Below are 24,860 nucleotides of genomic sequence, written 5' to 3'. Positions count from 1 at the left end.
ACCTTCTCTGTGCCAGGCAAATCGGCTCTTCTAGCGGGAGAGGGAGAAACAGACACGGTAAATTCTGCAATGTCTCAGAAGTGGTGCTGGGAACAGTGGTTGCTCCTTTACATGGCGGTCAGGGAGGGACTCACTGACAAAATGACCTTGGAGCAGAGATCTGAAGCACACTATGTGGCTATGTGGAGGGAAAGCACTCCAAGTAGGGGTATAGCAAGTGCAAAGGCCCTGAGGCAGGTGTGTGCTTGGTGGATTTGAGGCACAGTATGACAGGAGTTGGTGTTGGGAAGAGTAGGTCAGAGATGTGGTGGGAGGTCAGGTTGTGTTGGTCCTTAGAGACCATTGTAAGGACTTTGGCTTTTATACTCATGAAATGTGGGAGCCTTCGGAGGGTCTTGAGTAGAGCAGAGACATGATCTGACCTCTCGCCCTTTTAAAGGATACTCTGCTGTGTTATGAATGTATTGTAGACTATACTGTCAGAGCCAGTAGCATAGTGTTGTATTTTCCTTACTTAGTATTGCCCAGCTGAGCTCTTATCTGTTGTTACCGTTAGAAGTTTTCATTTTTTGGCTTGGCATGCCAGCTCATGCCTATAGTCCCAGCACTTTGGGAGCCCGAGGCAGGAGTTTTGCTTGAGGCCAGGACTTCAAGACCAGCTTGGGCAACACAGTGAGACCTTGTCTCTACCAAAAAAAAAAGAGTTTTCATTTTAAAAAATATTATATACATTTTACTCCTTTCTGGTTATAAAATTAATATGGATCATTAAGGAACATTTACAATGTGTAGAAAAGCAAAAAGAAATACACACGCCCCCAAAATCCAGAATCTTACTACCCAGGGATAACTGTTAACATTTTGGCATGTTTACTTCCACTATTTTTTCTGTGTCTATTTTTTTTTTTAATATTTTTGAACCTATGTTTTAAAATTAACCCTATATCATAAGTATTTCCCAATGCAATCAAGAACTCTTTGTAAACATTCTCAGTGATAATCTGTCTTATATTCTCCTAATTTAGGACATCTAAATTGTTTCCATTTTTTTCCTCTTATCAATAACTGTATCCATAGTTCTTTGTCTACATTTTAGATTACATCCTTAAGATAGATTCCTAGAAGGAAAAAATAAACATCAGTATTTATTTTCTTATAGACCCTTGAGCTACTATTTTTACTTATCTCATAATTAGCTGATGTATAATTTTGTGCAGTTTTTAAAAAGGGCACATAGTGGCATATTTTCGGAGTCCTTTGCTATCTGATAGTTGTTGCCTGTATGCAAAAAAGACAACTTGATTGATAATACATTTGATCATAATCTTCCCCACCCAGAATTCTGTGGATTTTACCCCTGTTGTCTGCCAACCACATGAAAAAAAGAACCACAATGACAGAGCAGGCATAGGTAGCAGCTGGGAGGATTGGGACCTAGGGAATGAGAGATGATAGTGAAAGTGTGAAAGATAATTTATTTATAAATAAGTTTTTTTTAAATATTCATTAAAAAGTAGAAGGAATAAAAACCAAATAGAACAAATAGGAACTTTAAAAAAAGTACAGGCATGTTTGAAAAAGAACCAAGGAGCCATTTTGGGCCGGGCGCGGTGGCTCACGCCTGTAATCCTAACACTCTGGGAGGCCGAGGCGGGAGGATCACTCAAGGTCAGGAGTTCGAGACCAGCCTGAGCAAGAGTGAGACCCCGTCTCTACTAAAAAATAGAAAGAAATTAACCAGACAACTAAAAATATACATAGAAAAAATTAGCCGGGCATGGTGGCGCATGCCTGTAGTCCCAGCTACTTGGGAGGCTGAGGCAGTAGGATCGCTTGAGCCCAGGAGTTTGAGGTTGCTGTGAGCTAGGCTGATGCCACGGCACTCACTCTAGCCCGGGCAACAGAGCCAGACTCTGTCTCAAAAAAAAAAATGAAGGAGCCATTTTCACTTCTAAACACTAACGATATTACTGATGAATTTTAAAACTCAGTCGAACTATACTTTAGTCATTTCTTAGAGCAACGAACCTTGTCATTCCCATTAACAGCCACAGATGTTTCCTTATCATTTGCTTCTTATTGATGATTTTTTAATTTTTGATTCCTGGTTGGTGCCCCCAACTCTCTCATCCCCGCTTTCCTCTGCACCAACTGTCATCAATACGATGTTCTCATGACCACACGAATCTGCCGTGTGTACCTAATTAGCTGCTTGCCGTTTTAGACTAGCTGCTTATGTAAGTGTTCCGTTGCCCAACTCTGGACACTCCCTGTCCGTTCCATCCCCTCTGTGAAGTGGCACACTCTTTAGTCACTTGCCTGGTTTCCTTGCTGGTGATTTGTAAACTCTGACGTGTGTTCAAGATTTAAAGAAACAACAAAGGGAGTGGAACAGCCCTCAGTGATGGTTAAACGGCACATCAGGCCCATGTGAAGAGCCCCGAAAAGGAACGTGAACTAGAAGGCAGTTTCCAGGATGCAGCGTAGGATGACGAGTGATTGAAGCCCCTGAAGTCAGGGCAGGATGGGAAGATCGAATGCACAGCACAAAGTAGTTTTAAAGGCAAAAGCAGATTCGTGGGGGAAAAGTCTGAAGCCAGTGTTATGCTTTTATTCTCCTTGAAATAACTTGTTGGATTTTTTTTTTTTTATATTTGGAAATTTAAAATTTTGTCTGGATATGCCCAGGTCATTTCCACTGATTTTTGTCAAGAACAAACACATCTGGATCTTTGACTCAGGGAAGATTTGCAATTATGTTTTTGCTTATCGCTTTGATGCGACTGTTCTAGTTTCCTTTTGGGAGCATTTATCAATACAAAGGTTGCATTCCCATTCTCTGTCTTCTGTACTCATCATCTTCATACAAGATGTTTTCAAACCCTTTAATTTTTCCCTCCATTCTGGAAAATCGTAAAGCTTTTCTTCTACACCACTGGCTGGGGGAGGGCGAGGTCTGACTTAGTTGGTTTCCGAGGTTTTCCGTGGTGCGTGTGCATGTACAGGTAGCCTAAGTAGAAGACAGTCTTCAAAAACATTTGTGTACGGTTTAAAGAATCATAATAAAACAGATACCCACTAAACACCATTGAAGCCAAGAAATAGATCCGTACCACACCACAAAACCCTTCATGCTTAGTTTGCCTGTATTTGAATGTGACATAAATAAGGTGTGTATTTGGCTGTGCATTTCTTCTGTTGTTCAACATCATGGTTTTGAAATCGACCCATGTTGATGCATGTGGTTGCATTCATTCCCGTCACTGCTGTCTGCATCCCACTGTAACGAATACACCCCTACCTGCTTATCCATCCTGCCCCTGATGACCACTGCAGTCATTCTCAGTGCCTTTGCTATTATGAATAACTTTGCCATAAACATTTACGTCTTCTGGAGCACATGTACAAGAGTTTCTCCAGATTGCACACCTAAAGGCCTTTCTGGTGGGCCATGGGCTGTGCCCATGCTCAACGGTGTTAGGTAATTTCCAGTCATTTTCCAAAGTACTTGTACCAATTGGTGCTCCCTTGAGCATAGACGAGAGCTTCCATTGTCTACACGGTCACTTCTGCTCTTTCCTGCCCCGTGTAAGTTTTGGTTCTGCTCTTTCCTCTCTGGTTTCCCTGCAGTTCTCCATCATGTCCCCCATTCTGCCCGTGTTCTTCTTTTGGCTTTCTGTTTTAGAGAAGGCCAGGCTTCATCTTTCTAAGACACCAACCACTTGTCTAATTTTTTGCTGAACCTTAGCCTGCCTCATTCACTCGAACTAAACACTCTGGAGGCTTCCCCTTCGTCAGGGTCTTCAGAATGACATATGTCCTCCTCAGCTCTGTGGCAGATTCTCCCTGTCCCCAGTTTTCCTCTCAATTGTCCACTTTCAAATGCAGAGAGCTCTGCAGACCCCAGGGTTGCTCCGGAGGCAACCTCTCCTGGCCCTTTTCCTTTGGGATTTTACCTGCGACCTCTGCTGCACCGGGGAGGCACCTTTGACTCTCCTGTGACCTGGCCCTCGAGGGCCATCGCAACCCGGGACTGCAGCCCCTGGTTTGTGCCGTTTCTGTGGCCTTCCCCACCTCTCCACGCTAAGCTGTGCTTAGAGAAACATACCTTCCTGGAGGCAGCTCACGGCACCAGCCTGGCTGTATTCCGGAAGTCATATCTCCCAGGGATGACAGCAGAGTTGGAAGAGGAAGATTGGCCTCCGTGTGACATCAGAACCTGCCGCCCTGCCGTGCCAGGAAGGCTGGCTGCCCAGGTCACTCCCAAGGCCCAGGTTCGGGGTGGGGGCCACGACACACTTTCCACACTGTCCACTCGCCTGTCGTGGGGGGCAGCCTGGCTGCAGGCTGTCTGTCAGGTCTCCCCTGTGCTGTGGTTTTGCAGTTTCTTTCTTCATGTGCTTTCCTGGGCATGCTAGTTGGGGTGGGATGGGCATGCACCGAGGGCTTCTAAACACACCGTGATGCAAACCGGAAATTCATGGCGTTTATTGTTTAGCCTTTAATCCTATCCACTTAAACAAAACAAACAAAACCAAACCAGAGTGACTCACTCAAAGCTATACTGTAATCACTGGAAAAGTTAATTGGACTCTACATTCTTCAAGATTCTAGGCATGATTCCTCCAGCCTCTCAAACGTCCCTTTGGCACAAGAAGGCTGCTTTGAGGATGCAGGCGGTATCTGAGGGGGATGGGCTGGAGAGGGAGGAAGGACAATTTGTAAGTAATTGAAAGCTGATTAATACAATTAGAGTGTTCTTCTCTGTTTGGCCTTTGCTTTGCATTCCCGGTTTCCTACGCATCCTGATTATAACCCAGCAGAGGCCGGGCTGTGCAGCCAACCCTCACTGTGTCTCCTGCAGTATTTCACATATAAAGGTGCTCAGGAAATGTTTGTTAATTGAAAGGGAAATTTGCAAAGAAATGTCCTTGTTCGTACCACTTTCGAATCTTTTCCCAGCAGGGTGCTTTTGATTGCCCTGGAGTCTTGTCACAGGGAACCCTGGCTGGGGCCACAACTGGGGCCCCACAGCAGTGCCCACCAATGGGGGGGTCTCTATTTCCTCCTCCTGACCCCTCTCTCCTGGTTGTTGATTGACTGAAAGAGGAATTTGTGAAATGGAAAAGTGGCTTCACCGGGTGGTCTTTAAATCCTCTCCAACCCACCCAGGCTGGAGGTGACCAGTAAGGAACCCAGTTGGGCTCTCCAACTGGGAGAGTCTTCCTCATTCAGGGCCCCAGGCCTGCAGAGGGTCAGGAGAACCAGGCACTACCTCCCTCCGCCGCCAACCGCTGGTGGGAACTGGCTGTGCCAGCGGAGCCCGATCCCAGCCTGCTTGCGGCACCTGCCTCCAGGCGGGCGGCCCGTGCTCAGTGCGAGCTGCCATCTGTTTCCCCACGCTGGTCCTCTCCTGGTACTGCTGTTACTTGCAGTTTGGATTTTTGTTGCAAACAGCTTTGCCCGAGGGCCCCCTCCGGAGGCCTGTGAGCGCGTGCAGGAGTGGGCGGCTGGCACTGGGGCGGGCGGCTGACTGAGCACCCTGCCATCTGTGCCTGGCTTGCTCTGGGCTGCTGTCGCGGCGTCCCCGGGGGACCCGGATGGTCACACTTCCTCAGTGTGTTGGTTGCCTCCCACGCCGCCATGGCTCTGCCAAGCAGACCCACTCTCAGTGCACCTCCTGCCTCCCACACGTATGTAAGTGGCAGGAGGAGGAGGCTCCCGGCGCCCACCAGCCCCCAGAGTGTTCTGCTTGGTGTGGACTCCCCCATGTGCCCCCTGCAGGTGGACTGAACCACTCCCACCCCTTTCCTGGCCCTCGTTTGGGGTGTCTACCTGAGCCTCTGTCTGCACACTGGGGAAAGAGTTTTGCTCTCTGAGATGCTGGCAGATCTCAGAGGGAGCTGGTTCTGTCACCGCTGAGCTAACTGTCCAGACCCTCGCCCACCAAAGGAGTCCCATCGTTTATAGTGGGTGTTAGCTGAGCGCCCGCTAAGGGCCAGGCAGTGAAAATCTCTCTTCATCCCAGTAGGAGCCCAGAGAGGGCGACAAGAGGATCTGTTCTCCTCTTGAGGCAGAGGGAGAAACTGAGGCTTAGAGAAAAGAGGTCACTTGCCCAAAGACTCCAGGTAGTAATTGATGGAGCCAGGGGCTGAAGTCACGTGTGTCTTCCTCCAAAATGCGTTTTAACAGCTCTTCATTCATTCATTCACCTAATATTCATTGAGTATTTACCATGTGCCAGGCTCCGTGTTAGACCCTTGGAAAACAGCAGTGAACGAAACAGCCAAGCATCTCTGCCTTGAGCTCACGTTCCAGTCGGGATGGGGAACAGACGATAAAACACAGCCAAGCAAATCATATCGTATGTTAGGTGCTGCATCCGAAAAAGAAAAAGTAAAACAGGGAGCGGGAATCAGGAGTGTTGGGGTACAGGGCGGGTGGGAGGTTGCGGCACTGGAGTAGATCAGCCCCGACGAGGATACCGATTCCAGAAACAGCAGACAATGCCAAAGGTTGGTGAGGATGTGGAGAAATTGGAACTTTTGGGCAGTGTTGGTGGGAATGTAAAATGGTGCAGCCTCTGTGGAAAATAGCGTGCGTGGTGCGTCCTCAAAAAATTAAACGGAATTACCGTTTGATCCAGCAATCCCACTTCCGGGTCTACACCCAGGTGAATTGAAGGCAGGGACTCAGATGGGTATTTTTGCATCGCGCTCGTAGCGGCACGGTTCACAATAGCCGGAGAGCAGACGCGAGCCAAGCGTCTATTGTCAGATGATCGGATAAACAGAATGTGGCATATACATAATATTATTCAGATCACTCACCCGACAGAAAGCGGGGGTGGCGGGTGCCAGGGGCTGGGTGGGGGGAGGCGGGAGGGGAGTTGTTGCCTAGCGGGTAGAGTTTCAGTTTGGGATGACGGACGGGTTCTGGAGCTGGATGGTGGTGATGGTGGCCCAGCAGTGTGAGTGCACCTCATGCCCCTGAACTGTGTGCCTAAAACATGGTTAGAATGGTAAATTTTGTGTCGTGTACATTTTACCGCAGTGTTAGAAAAAAAGTAGACTGGCCAGGGTGGGCTGCTTCGAGAAGGTGTTGGATTCCAGCAAAGAGTTGAAGCGGGTGTAGCCGCCAGGCCAGTGGCTGTCTGGGGGAGAAGAGGCCCGGGAAAGGGAAGACTCTCTAAGGCTCGGGGTGTTCACAGAGCAGAAGGAGGCCGGTGGGGCTCCCTGCCTTTCAAGGGAGGTCCTGGTGCAGGTGCTGGGGGTGGCTCCAGAAGGCTCTTTGGCCATGGGTGGGTAGAGAGGAGGGTTGACGTGGCTCTCTGTGAAGCACCCTGGCCCACCAGGAACATGGCCCGCAGCATTTGGCCCTGTGGCACCACTGAGCGACCCCCACTTCCTCCGCCACACCAGATGTGTGCAGAGGGGAGCAGAGTTTGGAACCCTGTGGTCTGTGTGAACAACCTGGGCTATAACGAGGTGCAGGACACTTCTCCGCCCTGTGGGTCAGCTGATGTGACGCCATCCAGACACAGCAACCCGCCCTGCCCCCTCCTGCATCCCTGGAATGATGCCCTCCTGTGTGTACCCCTGGGGAAGGGGGTGAAAAGCTAAGGAAAAAGTATCTGAATTTGGTCTTTTTCTTGCTTTAATTTGAATAGAAATGCGGGTGATCCGATTTTCCTGCCCGGTTTTTCAGATGCCAAGTGGCGTTGGCTGGCGCAGTCGTGCCCCTCCCCCCAGCCAGCTGTCTCGCAGATGGAGACCGGGGAATAGAGCGCGGCTCCATCCTTCAGGAAGTATTTAATAAGCTCCTAGGTGGTGCCCAGCCCTGGAAAAACACACCCATCCTCTCTCCTAAAGAAATAACTCCAGATGCATGTTCTATGGAGATGCCAGAAAATTCTTCCCATAAAAAGGGGGAGCAGAAGAGAGCTGGCCTTTGTTGAGATCTTCCTCTGGGCCAGGCATGAGGCTTTGGGGACGTGGGCATTCATGTCCCCATTTCCCAGCTAAATGGAACCTCTGGGCCCTTAAGTGACAAGTCCAAGGACATGCAGAGCTGGGATTTGAACCTGGGCAGTCTGACAGGCTCTTCCCACTAGACCAGCTTCCTCCTCCTGTCCTCAGACTCGTCCTGCTCCAGGATGGGCCTGCAGGTTGGAGGAGGACAGGACATATGGACAGAGGTGACACTTGTCCTTGTTTTCCCCTCAGTTGCCAATGTAGCGATTCTCAACTGTCTGGGGGACTCCTGGGTCCCTACCTCTCATTTCCATGCCCTAAATTTGTAGGTTGTTAACATCCCAGACTGAGCTCGTGTGCCCACAAAAATCCCAGCCTGGGCCTGACCATTACCTAATTATTTTCATCTCTGAACTTGGCATTGGATCCCAAGAGCTGGTTGTCCCCTTGACCCTTGAACTTTGCCTGCTACTCTCAACCCTGCATCGACTGGAGAGTCAACGTCATGGTCACAGGCCAGCTCCCGATGCTCCCATTTGCAAACCAAATCAGAGAGGCCTCTTCTGCAGGAGTCCCAGCTGGCTGATCTCCACAGTGTGGAGGGTGAGTTCTGGCCCCTCGTGAGTTCTAAGTATCTTTTCCACGCATGACCCTGGACCTGGAAACCCACTCCTAGGTGTGTGCCCCAGAGAGACTCACACGTGCTCCCCAGGAAACCTGCCACGAGTGCATGTAGCAGCATTTTTCATATTAGCAAAAAAGCTGGAAACCACCCAAATGTCCTTTCACAGTAGAATGGATAAACTCTGGCTATGAAATAATACACAGCAGTGAAAAAATAACCACAGCTAATTTCACCAAAGGATGAATCAGAAAGACAATGAGCAAAAAATAGCAAGTCACCAAAGAACACAATGATTCAAAATATAATGTTCAAAAACACAGTTGACCCTTGAACAACTCGGGGATTGGATATGCCAACCCCCCACACAGTTGAAAATCTGCACGTTCACTTTTGACTTCCCCAAAACTTAACTACTAATAGCCTTACCGATAGCAGTCAATGAACACATACTTTATCCATTATATATATTATATGTTGTACTCTTACAATAATCTGGAGAAAAGAAAGTGTTATTGAGAAAATCATGAGAGGCCGGGCACGGTGGCTCAGGCCTGTAATCCTAGCACTCTGGGAGGCCGAGGCAGGCGGATTGTTTGAGCTCAGGAGTTCGAGACCAGCCTGAGCAAGAGTGAGACCCCATCTCTACTAAAAATAGAAAAGAAATTATACGGACAGCTAAAAACATATATATATATATAGAAAAAATTAGCCGGGCATGGTGGCGCATGCCTTTAGTCCCAGCTACTCAGGAGGCTGAGGCAGGAGGATTGCTTGAGCCCAGGAGTTTGAGGTTGCTGTGAGCTAAGCTGACGCCATGGCACTCTAGCCCAGGCAACAGAGTGAGACTCTGTCTCAAAAAAAAAAAAAAGAAAAGAAAATCATGAGAAAGAGAAAATGTATTTACTATGTATGAAGTGGAAATGGATGATCATAACGGTCTTCATTATGTTAAGTAGGCTGAGGAAGAAGAGGGGTGGTTTTGCTGTCTTGGGGGAGGCAGAGGTAGAAGAAAATCCACATACAAGCAGACCTGTGCAGTTCAAACCCATATTCCCATGTTATTCATGGGCCAACTGTATTTATTTTATTTAGAAATGCAATGTAAAAAAAATGTTTTTTTTTTTAAATAGAAAAGCATGAGACTGCATAATATAAACTTCCAGACGGTGGTTAGCCCTGGGAGGGGCGGGCAGGCTTACAGGGGCTTTCTCGGATCCAGTAATATTTAGTATCTTTATGAGTTCACAGGTATTTACTTGAATGTGATCCTTTGAAATGTCTGTGTACAAAATACACAGTCATATGTATGCTAGACATACACCCAAAAGATAAGAGGAGATCACTGAAATCCTACAAAAAATAATAATAAGCTTGAATCAGTGGCATGGAGAAAAACCTGTAAGATCTCCCAGAATGCAGGGGAAAAATCAAAGAGCTGAACACAATAAGGGAGGCAGTGATGAATATGGAAGACAGAGAAGGCAGTGGAACCTCAGAATTATAGATTTTCCCCCAAGGGGGAACAAGACCCATCGGAAACGAAGCAGTAATCAAATACATAATTGAAAAAGCGTCCCTGAATTGAAGGCCCCCCATCCTGCACCACCTGGGAGCCCTGCTTGATTAGGGGTCGGCCCAGGAATGGTTTCACTTTGGCTTTGGAACATATTTCCGAGACTGTGTTTAAACATAGGCATATTTGTTGTTCTGGGAATCGAATCAAAATCATGAAGCTCCTCTGAAAAGACCTGGCTCGGTATAATTGGCCTGTCCAATTTTCTGCTTCCAGCCCCTATTCATTTCCTGCGTGCAGCCCACTCCATCTGGGAACAGAGCTCGGCTTTCCAGCCAAACACCACCGCAGCAGATCTGCCCTCTCTCAGACCTGTGTCGGAGCCGGGAAGGTGGTTAAATATTGGGACTCAAAAGGACTTCGTGCTGCATGCAAATTAAAAATGAGGGGGGGTGTGCATCAAATGTTGACAACACGAGTAATTAGGAACAGTAGCTAAAAGCATTGTTAGCCCTCATGCATTTGCTGAATTTGCGAGACCATTCGGGACAAAGCAAGGAGACTGGGGCGCACAGGAACAGAGAGAGGAGATAGGGTCCCCTGTTACTGGTGGCTTGTAGAGACCTTTCTGCTTCACAGGTAATGCGAGAGACACAAGGGCCAAGGGGACACCCATGAGGCCCAAAGAGGGGGTGAGGCTAAAGGTGAAGTTTGGAGCCCTGTCCCAGGGGCTCTCCCTGATCCAGGGGTGCACGGCCCCACAGCCATCAGGAGCCAGCGTGGGGTGACAGCTCCCTCTGAAGCTGGCGAGTGCGCCTCACCTGTAACTGTGCGAAACTCCCAGGAGCGAGCCCCTTGCCAGGGGTTAATGGAAGCCAAAGCATTTCTTCTAGTTCTGAAATAATCTAGCCAAGGTGTTTAAATTATCTGTCAAGAAAACAGATAGCACCCTCAGAATATTTTTTCTCACTGCATTTTTTCCTTTCTACTGTTCTGGCAATTGCCTGCCTCCCAGACTGACCTGGTTGCTCAAAAACCCACTTGAAATGAAGAGGGAACTCGCCCCGGTGAAAGCTATGCTCTGTTGGGCTGAGCCAGGAGCTTTCCTGCCCCCGGGGGTTTGGGAGGAAGGGTTGGTGCATGCTCTGCCTCAGCCGGGGCTTCATTTTCAGCCCAGATCCTGGTGAGGGGGGTGTCGGGGAGCTCTGCCATCTACCAGCTACACACGGCGGGAGGCAGGGTGGATTGGTGCACTCCTGCCAGGCTTGGGGACAGGCGGAGGCGTGGGGGGGCTTGCTTTCTCCCTGGCGTGCACGTGTCCCCCCACCCCCACCCCCACCCTCCACCCACCCACCCATCCAGGGGTTTTAAAATGTTATCCTTTCAGCTGCAAATTCTCCTGGGAGGGGTCTCACTTAGCTTTCAGCTAACACCTCAATTAGGAGTTAGTTAGCACTTTAGACGGGATCAGACCCGGATGGATGTGTGGGCGGGCAGGAGCGGTGAGCAGGACGAGGTGGCCACACCCTCTGGTGGGCTCCAATGGCTTTCTGTGCCTTGCATCACACACTGAATGTCCACTGTGAGTGGAGGCTCCTGGAGGGGGTGGGGGTGGGGATAAGCGAAACCATCCCGGAACAGAAGAGCTCCTGAAGGCAGAGCACGAGCCTGGGAGGCAAACAGCCCTTCGTGGCTCTATGCCATGGGCTGCCTGTCTGCGAGGACATTGGATTTTTGTTTCCCTAACTCAAGCTTAGCACACAGGTGGTGCTTAATAAATGTTGTTTTAATGAGTTAATAGCCACTAGCTCCCTCTTCAGAAGTTGTTTGTAAGGGTCATATTCCAGGGGTAGGAGACACAGTTACTGTGAACTTAATTCCTACCCACAGAGGAAAAGGCAGCAACAGGAAAAAATTTTAAACAAAGCAGAAGGAAGGAAAGAATAAAAGAAAAAACTGTCAGCAAACGAAGTATTTCAGGATGACAAATCTTTTTCCTGGTTTTGATTCTGCTGTGTCTCAGAGAGGTATATATATATATATATATATATATATATATATATATATATGCATATACAAAAAAAAACATTGTGAATATTCAAAGCAGTATTTGTCTAATTGCTTATATTACAATAGAAAAAAATCTCTCTTAACTCCCCCTTCCCATGAAGAATAAGGAGAAGAGCCCAGTGATTTTATTTCCAACTACTTCTTGGATTTCATCGAAATAATCTGAAATTTTGAATCAGATTATTATTAGCTGATTCTTTTTATCTACTTTTTAAGCATACCTTTTTTTCCCTCTTTTTTCTTTTTCTTTTTTCTGTTCAATTCCTTTTTTTAATATGCTGTCTTCCGTAGGCCAGGAAAACATAACTTCTTTTATATTTTGTAATTATATTAGCTATTTAGACTGAATTCTGCCTTTATTTCATATACCACTGAATTTTGGGGTACTACGAGTGCCCCATTTTTGAGCTTTTTATTTTAATTCATTCCTCGGTCAACTGAACTGTGTACCTTTGAGCAGCTTTTTAGGAAGAATGGGTGCGTCTCTGGGTTCTGTTTTGCTGATGCAATTCAGAGGGGGAGGTGCCCTGCGGGGCACTTAGCAGAGCAGGGGCTCACCCTGTGCTGGTCTCATGTGGTTGCAAGTGTGTCCGCTGGGCCTTGTGACCTACTTCACGCACCCCTCGCTCTTCACGCCAAACAGCATACGCAGTCAGGAACCACCCCCAGGTAGTCACGCGCTGTAGGAATTCCAGATCTCCATCCAACTTGAATATGGCTGAAGGTACAGGGAGCAGTGGGTGGTCCAGCTGTTAGCCAGAACTTTGGGGCAGGACGGTTCCAATCTGTTTGAGCAAGAGAGAGCATTTCCAGCAGAAAGCAATGCTAGAAACAAATGTGTATGTTATATGAGCCCATCTCTTGTGCTGTATCAGCGTGGCCCAAGACTCTTGGAGTGTCCAGCTTGTCATACTTGGCCATAATCGTGGCCTTTTGTACTGAGCTTGTCACCACGCAAACCTGGTTAGAGGGCATCACCCAGCAATCTTAGAGAGCAACGTTACTTCGACCAACAGCACGATACCCCAGGCCCATCCTGTTTTCTGCCGGCTCTAGCTCTGCCTCCTTTATGCAGGGAAGCTCTGGTTCCCTTTGAAAAACTGTCAGCATAAGCTCTTCCAAACAGTTTGATTTTTTTTGAAGCCATATGCATGTATTATTTTAATTTAAAATTAAAATAAATTGGTAATTGGATGTTGATGTTATTAAATTCTTGGTCTGCATGGCAGGTCAAGTTGTGCCGACTGCCAAACTTCTGACTCCTGGGGGTTAGGTGGGCATGGTGACATGCCAGGGGCAGCTTGGCTTTCTTCAGGGACTGAAATGTCAGCATTGCCAACTCATGCTGATGTTTTTAAACTAACCTAACTTCCCTGCGTCTTTTCCTTGCTTGCTCCACTGCAAAAAATTTAATTACTGCTTTCCTTTCCTTCCCTTCCCTGAGCTTTTATCCCGTAAGCCACATCCAGATTCAATATCCCAGCCATAGACTGTTCCAACTCCCCACGTGTTGACCTGCCATGCAGACCAAAGATTTAATAACATCAACATCCAGTTACCAATCTGTTATATTTTAATTTTAATCAAAGTGATACATGCATATGGTTTCAAAAAATCAAATTGTTCGGAAGAGCTTATGCTGGAGAACAGCAGTCACCCGGCGGGCTCCTGGCCAGCCCGTCCTCCGCCCACTGCTGTCGGGTCACGTGCTGGTTCCTGCCATGCCTTTTCTGACAACAGATACTCTCTGTTGTGTCCGTGCTGCGCAAGGCGAGGAGCTGGCTGGCTTCCCCCACTCTGCTTCCTCTCTCCCATCCTGAGTTTTGATCATTTTATTATTATTTTTAGCTCTCCCATTAAATCTGTAACTTTGTATTTTCCTCTTTCTTCTTCCATGGACCTTGGTACCCACCCCTGGACTCGCTGTGTGTGTGCTGTAGGTATTAATGCCCCTGGCCTTCCCTCTCCCACAGTCACCTCCCTCCTTTTCCAGATTGTGCCTTTACTGGGAGATTGCCAGAATTGTATGTTTAGATTCTGTTCTTTGGCCATAATTAATCCTTCCATGCTCTGTGACTTGTGCCTGGGTCCTAATTTATAAGGGTGACTGAGTGACGCTGTGAGGAGGCTAATGCCATTGGAAGAACTTACTGCTTACAGTTCCCCAGAAAAGGGGCTCACTATGCCACACAGGGCCACACAGGGAACCCCAGAGCTGATCCAGAGGGAGAGGAGCGAGGGGCGAGCCTGGGCCGCAGCCTTTGTGGGGTTTCTGCAGGGAAGGCGAGACAGGGCAGGTGCACAGCTTCCAACAGGCAGGTTAGTCCTAGCAGGCTTTGGGGCAGAGGAGCCGTCCCTGCTTGTCCAGTCCCTGGCCCTACGTTGATTTAGGGCAGGGGGAACATTGGCTAGGTGTGTGAGAGTTAGATAAAAGAAATGGTTGAGGGTGTGGACTCAGGATTAGCTAGAGGGTTTGTAATATTTTTGTACTCCCGAAAAAGTGGGTCACAGGGGAGATGTAAACAGCTTTGGTTGTCAGTTTGGCCCTGTGATTAGCGGGTGCCAAATAGACAAAGAATCTAAGAAAACAACGCTTTGTATATAGGTTAGTTCCAAGATCAGTAAATACCATTTAATATAGTAAAAGTAAATATGATTCTGTAAGACAGTTCGGAGGGTAGGCTCTGGTGCTGCACTGCCTGGGTTCTGATTTTTGTTCCATTCCTCCTGTTTGTGACTTGTTCCTTCTGCCAGTTTCCTCATCTGTAAAATAGAAACAATAATAATACCTAACTCATAGGACTTTTGTGAGCGTTAGATGAGTTATTAGAGATAAATTCTTAGAATGGTACCTGGCACATACAGAGCACTAGATAATTAGGAGGGATTTAAATATTTAAAATAATTTTGTAAACATTAAATACCTCAGGGTACAATGGTATATGAGGATCACATTTATTTTATTTATTTATTTTGAAACAGAGTCTTGCTCTGTCACCCTGGGTACAGTGTAGTGGCATCATCATAGCTCACAGCAACCTCCAACTCCTGGGCTCAAGTGATCCTACTGCCTCAGCCTCCCGAGTAGCTGGGACTACAGGCACATGCCACCATGCCTGGCTAATTGTTCTATTTTTGGTGGAGACGGGGTCTCGCTCTTGTTCAGGCTGATCTTGAACTCCTGAGCTCAAGCGATCCTCCCACCTTAGCCTCCCAGAGTGCTAGGATGATAGATGTGAGCCACCACGCCTAGCCGAGAATCACATTTTGATAATGTGATTAACCCCTGGACCACCTAAAGGAAAATGTTCCTACTATCATGGTCAGACAGATTCCTTTTCTTTTTTTTCTTTTTAAAAGGAGTCTTCCAGTGAGAACCGGAAAACCTGCTAGACAAATTCTAAAAATGCTGTAACACTGCGAGATTCCTTTTTAACTCTGTTAATTTCTTAAAACCCTGTCACATTTTAATTTACTTACTATTTAGACCATGATGTTCTGGTGTAACTTTTAGTTTTTCCTGGAGTTTTTATTGACCATTTTTCTTATGGGCAAAAGAATAATGAAACTTTATGTTCTCTTTTATGCAGCTCCTAGATTTTACCCTCTATTTCGTGGAAGGAGCCTCCTCTTCTCCTGTGAGAATCCCCTCCTGACCCTTTTCCAGCCCTAGCCTGGACTAGTTACTGAAAGCTGTCTTCGTGGGACTTCTATACGGCTCACTTTTTGAGTTAGAAACACTGTTTCCAGGATCCTATGTATTCCACTTTCTTGCTTTTCACCTGTGTTTTACTGGAACACATCCTTAACTAACTTCTGAAAAAATGATATGTGCAAGCGAAACTCAGTGTCCTTGTGAGTTTAAAAATGTCTCTATTTTGCCTTTGCATTGGATTGATAGTATGGCTGATAGAATTCTAGATGCAGAGTCTTCTAGCTAGAATGGTAAATGTGATGCCATTCTGATCCTGGTTTCTTTGCAGGAGAACCATTTTTTTTTTTTCTTCTGGAAATTTCTAGGATATTTTCTTTATATTTTTAACTAAGGGTTTTATGAGTATATGTCTGTTGCTGTTTTACTTTTCATTTTTCCTGTCTTATATCCAATAAAACCTTTTATATGAAGACTCATGTTCTCCTTCAGCTCTCTCCTGGAAGCCTATTATTAGGAATTCAGCCCCTCAAATTGAACATCTTTGTCTCTTATCATTTCTTTCACATTTTCTGTTTTTTCATCCTGTTCTCTACATTCCAAATTTACTCATTTTTATCTTCCAGACTTCATTTTGCATTTTTATATATCTGCATTGTATTTTTTCATTTCTAGGAACCTTTTCTTATTCTCCAATTGTTCCTTTTTCATAGCATGTTGTTCTTAGTTGAAGAATGAGCCTATATTTTTTGCAGTCCCTTAATTTAACTTTCCTACTTTACTCAGTTAATTAGCAACATATCTGATTGTTTCTTTTTCTAGAAGTGGCAAAACAGAGGATTCATGTTCTGCCAGAGGCACAGAGGCTTGAATGGCATAAAACGACAGTCACTTATTTGCTCGCGATTCTGCCATTTGGGCTGGGCTTAGCAGGGCAGTTCTTTTGCTGCCCTCACCTGGGGTCATTATGCAGCTGTAGTCATCAGACAGCTGGACTGGGGTGGACGTCCAAGAAGCCTGGATCGCTTGCCTGTAATTGGTGCTGGCTGGTGTCTGGGGTGTCTCAGTTCTCCTCCATGTGGCCTCTCATCTTCCAGTACACAGGACAAGGCTCTGTCCGGTGGTGGCAGCAGTGCTCTAAGAGGGAGGAGAGAGAGGAAGCTGCAGAGCCTTTTGACGCCTGGCCAGAGGTCACATGTTACTCCTACCACATTCTATTGGTCAAAGCAAGTCATAAGACTAGACCAGATTAAAGGGAGAATAGACTCCCACTTGATCAGAGGAGGGGAAAATAATCTGGGGTCATGATTAACCTACTAAAACCCCCTAGGCAGCTTCTCCCTCTGTATTAGTCAACTCACGCTACCATAACAAAATACCACAGGCTGAGTGGCTTAAACAGCAGGAATTTATTTCTCACAGTCTGGAGACCAGGAAGGCCATGATCAAAGTGCTGGCTGATTCGGTTCCCAGTGAGGGCTCCCTTTCTGGCTTGTGGATGGCTGCATTCCTGCGTCATCCTCACACAGCAGAGAGAGAGAGAGAGAGAGAGAAAGCTCTCCTGGTATCTTTCTTATAAGGGCACTAATCCCTTTCTGAGGGCCCCACCCTCGTGACCTCATCTAAACTTAATTACCTTCCATGGCCCATCTCCACATACCATCACATTGGGGGTTAAGGCTTCAATGTGTGAATTTGGGGGGGACACAGCTCAGTCCATAGCACCCTCTAAGAGCCTGTGCTTCTCTTAAGTAACCTAAGTTGCTTAAGGCCTTGAAATTGGGTCATTTGTTCAGTAGTCCGCTGACATGTATGTTGGGTGTCTGCTATGTGCTAGCATGTGCTGGGTGCCCTGTCCTGCGGCTTTCAATCCCACGGGAAACAGAGGTGGAAATAGGCAGCCGTAACCCAGGGTGTGTGTGTTGCAGGGGGAGATGGGCAAAGTTCTGCCGGTGGAAGTTTCTGGATAAAAGTGATTTCCCAAAGCCTGGATAGGAGCTGGTCCGGGGAAGGGAGGAGGAACAGTGTCTGCAAGGCCTGGAGGCAAGAGGGAGCTTCGTGTGGTCAAGGGAGTGAGAGCTGATCTGGGGGAGGTGGGGAGGCGGGGTCATGGGGTCTCGTTGGCCGTGCTGTGTGTCCAGCTGGCCCGTTAGGGTTCCCGGGGCACCAGCACTCTGTGTTGTGTGTGTGTGTGTTCAGGTAACGGGGTAGGGAGGAGTGTGCTGCTTCTCCTCTGCCGAGGAGGGCTGACCTTGAAGAGACCCTTAAAGTGACCACACTACGAACGAGAGGCCCGCTCTGTAACAGGCCCTTTCCCGTGACTTTTTCAAGACTGGGTCAGCCTGGAGCATGTTAGGCAGACAGAAGTCCCCCAAGAAAGGTCCCACATTCTGGCCCCTGGACACAGTGCCTTTGCTTTGCCTTCTTTTGTGGTCTTTCAGCCAATCAGTGATGTTGCAGGCCCCTCGCTACGTCCTGAGACTTCAGGATGGCTCAGGCACAGCCCTGCCCCTGACGAGCTCACAGCTTCCCGGTTGGGAAGACGGCCTGAGCTCCAGCCCAGGCGTGGCGTGCTGTACCAGAGGTGCCACACGGCCTCCGGGAGCACTGCCGGGGCCCCTGATTCTGCACGAGGTGGCACGCACAGAAAGCCTCCAGGGAAGCACGGCTGCCTGACGGAGACTTGGATGAAGGACACTCCAGGTGGAAGGAACAGTGCAAAGGCCACAGACTGTCCCTTCCTCTGACTGGGGGGTGAGGAGTGGAGAGGTTGGACACCTGAGCCAGTGCAGACCTTACCTGAGTTCAGGCCAGGTGCACTCTCTGAGTTGCGTGGGGGTGGGGAGGGGGCCAACAGGGAAGGGGCAGAGCAATGGACAGAGATTGGGGTCTTCAGCCTCCCCCTCCCCGTCCTCCCCAGTCCTCCCCAGTGGGTCTGCTGGGCCTCCCCTACTTTCCAACAGGGCCGGACAATTACCACCTTCTCCAGCCACAACCACTTAGGAAATGCCAGTGATTAGCAATTGTTATCGTGGTAATTAAAATTCCCTGGGAACAGCTTGGCTAATATCCATCAGTATCTGCAGTCAGATTGGCCGTGAGCTGAAATTGCAATGAAAACCTCGAAGCAGAGCACAGAGCAGCCCTGCCCGGGGAGTATTCGACGCTGCCGGACGCCCCCTGCAAGTGCCTTGGTGGCCCTGCGGGTCTTTTCTCGTTAAATGGAATTTTCAAGGCTGGCTGCTTTGCTGGCCTTATCGCAGCAAACCACATGTGGAGCACAGAGTGGGGCGCAGAGTGGGGCTCCGCAGAATCGCTCAGCTTCTCCAGCCGTGAATGTTTTTCAGCCTGTGGGCCTGGCCTGGCCTGGAGTAGGGTGGGGGATCATTCCCACTGAGGGCTTTTCCTGCCACTGTTCTTAGGGAGGGGACCAGGTGTGGATGCCAGGCAGTGGGTGATGGGCCTGGATGCGCAGAGCAGAAGTCACGTGATTAAAGCCGTGCATTTTGCAGAGCAGGGATGGGCAGGGAGGCAGGAGGTCTGCAGATGTACATGGCATGGGGGGAGGGGCTTGCCACTCAGAGCTCAGCCCAGCTGGGGTCCCCGCTCCTGGCCTCCCGGGCTGCTCTCCCACGTGGAAGGCATTTTCCAAAATACTGAGAGTGTGTTTTATGCACATCTACACGGGTGCACCTCCCCCACCAGGTGACACATCTGTGAGCTCTGATCCAGCGATGCAGGAACTCAGGAACTGCTGCTGCTCATGCTGTCCAGGCTTGCCGGCCACCTCTGAGTGGCCAGGGTGGGCCATCAGACCTGCCACCAGGACTGCAGCGACAGCAGCAGACAATCAGACCAGAAGGCCCGTCCCAGTGGACTTACAGGGAATGACGGGTCCATTGGGTCAGCCACGGACCTGCCCCCTGAACCCTGGGGAGGTGCACGGCCTGGCAGCTGGGGTCATTGCCCCTACTGAGTATAAGCATCGGGGTGAATTGTGTGAAGCTGATGGGGGTTTTTATAGGTCTAAAAAGGTTGAATACCGACAGCCTCATGCAATTCAACCTGATCCTTTGGATTGTGTGTTCTTTATCCTGTCTTCCAAAATCACTTTACTGACAGTGATTTTTAGAGTGGAGGTGGGGTGGGGAGATGGATTGTTGAGACAGGAGGCTGAGGCGTGACTGGTGACTGTGACATGCCAGGGGAGGCAGGGCAGCCAGGGAGGAGGGGCTGGGAGCGCCATGCCTCGCACGCTGGGGCTCACACTAGGGAGGGTCCCCAGGCACACGCTGCGAGGGCCTTCTCTTTGTCCCTGTCTTAATCTGAAATAGTAACTCCGTTGGATTAATTACACAAACTTGGGTGAAACCCCCAGGCCACTTCCCAGGAAGGCGGCAGACAGGAGGTCGGGACAAGTTCCAGTGAATGACCCACGGCTGCCAACTCAGTCATTCAGCCAGCGTTTATTGAGCACCTATGACGTGTCAGGCGTGCGCCAGGAGCTTGGAGGTACAGGGGTGAACAGCACCCAGGGCCCGCCCTCCTAGGTGGTGGAGCCTAGCGGGGGAGACAGATGAAAATTAAAGGCGCGGCCAAAAGGAGCAAGCCCTCCAGTGTCCATTGACAGGTGGCAGAATGTGGTATAGCCACACAGTGGATATTTTTCAGCCTCAAAAAGGAAGTTAGTTCTGACACGTGCCACGACATGAATGAACCTTGAAGACATTATGCTCAGTGAAAGAAACCAGCCACAAAAGGACAGATACTGTATGAGTCTACAAAGTACCCAAATTCACAGGGACAGAAAGTAGGAGGGCAGTCACCAGGGGCTGGGGGAAATGGGAGCCGTTGTTTAATGGGGACAGAGTTTCAGTTTTGCAAGATGCAAAGGGTTCTGCAGACTGGTTACACCACAAAGTGAATATGCTTGACACCACTGAACTGTACACTTAAAAATGGTTAAAGTGACAGATTTTATGTTATGAATATTTTAACACAATAAAAATTATTTAATAATATTTTTTAAAAGGACCCTGTACATTTGTGAGCCAGAACTGTAGTCCGGTGCTACAGAGGAGGAACACAGAGGCTGTGGGATGAGGACTCATTGAGCACGGGCGAGGTTCTTGGCCCCGTGACGTCCTCAGATTCAGCTCTGTGGTGTTTCTTAGTTTCTTCTGCTAAAGCTGTGTAGCAGTGAAGGGTCGGTCACGTTGCTGAGTCACCCTCCACGTTGTCCTGTCCACTGCCATCAAACGAGGCCTCGGCTGCCTGGGCGTGAGGTGGGGTGTACTCTCCCATCTCCAAAGGCATGTCCTAGGGTGGCAGGGGACTCCCTTGTCCCTCCTGCAGCAACTAACTCTGGTGACCTCAGGACCTGACAGATGCCTCTCCCCCAAGCCCACCAACGCGTGGGAACCGCTCCCAAGCAGGGTTCACAGACTACACCCTGGATGGTACCGGGACGTCCATACCCTGAAGACACTTACGTGCCATGTTGGGGTACAACTTTCTTTCCTAGAGGGCAGTCTGACCAAACATACCATCATCTAAATGTACACACATCTCTTGACCCAGCGGTTCCACTCTGTGGCATACACTTGAACTTTCTTAATCGAAAAACTCGAAATCTGAAATGCTCCAAAATTGGAAACTTTCTGAGCACTGATGCGGCGCTGAAAGGAAACACTCGTTGGAGCATTTTGAATTTGGGATTTTTGGATTTGGGATGCTGAACCAGTAAGTATAAGGCAAACATTCCAAAATTTGAGAAAATCCGAAATCTAAGATACTTCTGGTCCCTAGCATGTTGGATACGGGACACTCAACCCGTATTTCCTAAGGCAACAACCGACAGCTGTCAGCTGAGGGACGTACCCAGGTGATGGATGCAGCGCTGCTTGCGGGAGCGAAAATTGGGAAGTAATTTATACGTCCGTCAGTGGGGGACTGCATTAATTAAGTTTCATAAATTCAAACTGTGGAGCCATTAAAAATGATGGAGACCATTACTAGCATGGAGCGACGGCTGTGTTACATAGGAGGGGTGGAAAGCAGGTTGCATCTACATTGTCCTAGTCTTCAAAGGCAAGAACAAAATTGTGCCTATGGCCAGGAAAGGACGTGAGAAGCCTCACACCGCTGTGTTAAGCAGGGCTCTCCCTGTGCAATAACATTCTGCATGACCTGCGGTTTCTTCGTTTTACTTTTTTATTGCCTTAATTTTGTATGCTGTGTGTATATTTTCCAGGGGAAAAAAGACAGTGGTTTCAGTGGCAGGGCGGGAGAGGCAGCGTGGCGTGGGTCCTAAGCCCACGCGTGCCCCACCGTTCACAGATGGCTCTCAAGGGCTGGCTTCCTTTGGTCCCCCTAAGGCCCAGCCCACGTCAGAGAACGGGGAACTGGCGCTGAGGGGTACCCAGGCCCGCACTCAGCAGTAGGAAGCCACGTGTGCCCCTTCCGGCACCCCAGGACCCCTGTGGCTTTGCCGTGGCCTCTTGGGCTTGGGCACCTGTTCCAAGGAGCCCTGCAGCGGCTCTCCCGGGTCAGGGTGGCCTTGGCAGCTGCTGTTTATTTCTTCTTCTTGTCCGGAACTTCCTTCCCCTCTGGGCTTCCAGCCTGTAGGACACACGGAGTCCATGGTGACGTCTGACCCGCCGAGGATGTGTTCACCAACTCAGCCACAGCTCAGTGAGCATCTGGTTAGCATCTGTAAACTGTTGGGGTGGGACTCGGAGGCCTTCACGGTGGAGTGAGGCCAGCAGGATGGCGCGCTGGCTCTGGGCGAGTTGCTGAACTTCCTGGGTCCTCGGTTTTCCCGCCTGGAAAGTGGGGATAGTAACAGAGCTTCCTCAAAGCACTGTTATCGCCAGATGCTTCTGGGAATGGGGCGGGGACGCTTCACTTTTGTGCTTCGTGGATTTTAGACCACGTGCATGTGTCACCAATTTGCATAACTAAATCTGTGTGGTAGGAGGGATCCAGGAGGATCAGAAAGGGTTCCACAGGGGGCTCTGAGAAACATTCAAGCCACCAGACAGGTTCTACCTGTTCAAGAACCACACAGAAGCCCTTCCACACAGGGTCGCTGCAGGGGAGAGAGGAGTGATTCATGCCAGGAACATGGTCTGGACTTGGTGGTCCCAAGCCTGGCACTCTGGAGCACAAAGAGGTGACCTCTGTCTACTTGTGGAAAATATATACACGTCACTCAACGAGTGGACAGTAAGTGCTGAACAGTTAAGCACTGAGTTTATGCAGACCCATAACTAGGGTAGAGTTTCTCTAGGAAAACCATCCAGGCAGATTCCATCCAGGCAATACCGTGTGTTCTTTTGTCCTATTAGAGGATCCTGTGCACATGAGCATGTTAAAGGCTCTGAGAAGTCCTGCAGTAATGGAGCTTGTTTTAGTCTAGTGTTTCCCAAGTGTATATGATCAGGGAATCCCCCCCGCCTTTTTTGCCTGGCCTCTGGGTTTGTTTTTTTTTTTTTTTTTTTGAGACAGGGTCTTACTCCATCACCCTGGCTAGAGTGCAGTGGTATCGTCATAGCTCACTGCAGCCTTAAACTCCTGGGCTCAAGTGATCTTCCTGCCTCAGCTTTCTGAATAGCTAGGACTACAGCTGTGTGCCACCATACCAGGCTAATTTTTTAATTTTTGATAGAGATGGGGTCTTACTATGCTGCCCAGGCTGGTTTCGAACTCCAGGCCTCAAGTGATCCTCCCTCGTTGGCCTCCCAAAGTGCTGAGATTACAGGCATGAGCCACCGCGCCCGGCTACCTAGCCCCTGTTAATATCCCACAGTATTAATGTGGCACAGAGGACGTCAGGGGAGTGGGAAGCACTGTCTTAGAGAGATCAGGCCACCTCTGGCCTTCTGACTTTAAATTCTTACTTTTGAGTAGGGGATTGGTCCCCTGGTTGTAAAGCTATTGACGTTTGTAGGTAGGAAGATGAGGGTGGCAGTGGTGACCATGAGCAGCTGCTCCGTGCCCGGCACTGGGCCTCGGGGCTCTGCATTCATTTTCACGTCTGATCCTCACGCCCACCCTGTGAGATGAGCACTGTTCCTGCGTTCTGCCTACTGAGGAGGAAACCGAGGGTCAGGGAGGTTGACGTGTCCAAATCACACAGCCACTAGGTGACGGACCCAGGATTCAAACTCAGGACGTCTGTTTGGAACCTTGGCCTGCTCTTCTCTGAAAAGAAGGCGTCATTCCTTCACACACTCCCACTCCTCCTTGCTAAGTACCCTGAGTGTATTTCTTTCATCAGAAAAGAGATTATGGAGCACTTGGTGTTTTTTGAAGTAGCCATTAAAAATTTAGGGACCTGATTTCGGTCGCTGCTCTGAATTCTAATCGGTGGCTCTCTCAGGGATTCGGGTCCTTTCTGTGCCTGCTGCAGAGATTGTCTCATCCAAGAAGCCCTCAAAGAAGAGCTTCCAAGTACTGTGATGTGGCCCAGCCCGGCTCTTCCTCCAGCCTCTGTTGCTCTGCCCTGGAGCCTTGAGGGGAGAGGACAGGCCAGAGGAAGGCAGGTGGCATCTTTTGGGCACCTTCTGGGTGCTGTGTGCTGTGCTAAGTACTTTTAACTTCCTTAGCAGCTCTGCTGGCGAGCATTGTTATCATGCTTCACAAATGAGGAAACTCAGGCTCAGAGAGGTTAAGTAACTCACCCAAAGTCACACAGCGAGTATGTGGAAGCTGTTGTTGATTCTGCCTTACTTGTAGGGACGATCAGGAGGGGAGAGCCTGGGTGACCATGCTGGGGGGTAACTGGGGCACAGAGGGACTCCTCAGGCCCCAAGGGGCTGCATGTTCCAGACTCAAAGCATCTCCTGCCCTGTCAGTCCTGTTTGGGGGGAGTGTTGGCCACCTCAGCTTCTTAGGGGTCTGCCCAGCCTTCAGGGGTGCCCATTCCTCTAGCTTTAGGGTGGCTCGTCTCACTGCTTCCCCAGGAGAGTGACAAAGGGATGCTTGGCACCTGCTTGGGACCTGGCTGGCATCATCTGACCCCTC

General features: G+C 49.0%; 1 protein-coding gene and 1 non-coding gene across 10 annotated transcripts in view; one reads left to right on the top strand and one right to left on the bottom strand.

Moving 5' to 3' along the window:
- Nucleotides 1-24,860, top strand: part of RPH3AL (rabphilin 3A like (without C2 domains)) — a 134,649-nt gene that overhangs the window by 81,830 nt on the left and 27,959 nt on the right. The window lies entirely within an intron of this gene.
- Nucleotides 15,540-15,601, bottom strand: LOC123621374. Its single transcript, XR_006729104.1, has one exon. It is a non-coding gene; the product is annotated as a U7 small nuclear RNA (small nuclear RNA).

The sequence above is a fragment of the Lemur catta genome, chromosome 15 (genome assembly GCF_020740605.2).
Source record: "Lemur catta isolate mLemCat1 chromosome 15, mLemCat1.pri, whole genome shotgun sequence".
Classification (NCBI taxonomy): Eukaryota; Metazoa; Chordata; class Mammalia; order Primates; family Lemuridae; genus Lemur; species Lemur catta.
Note: the sequence above shows the minus strand (reverse complement) of the source record. Positions and strands in the feature narration are given on the sequence as shown.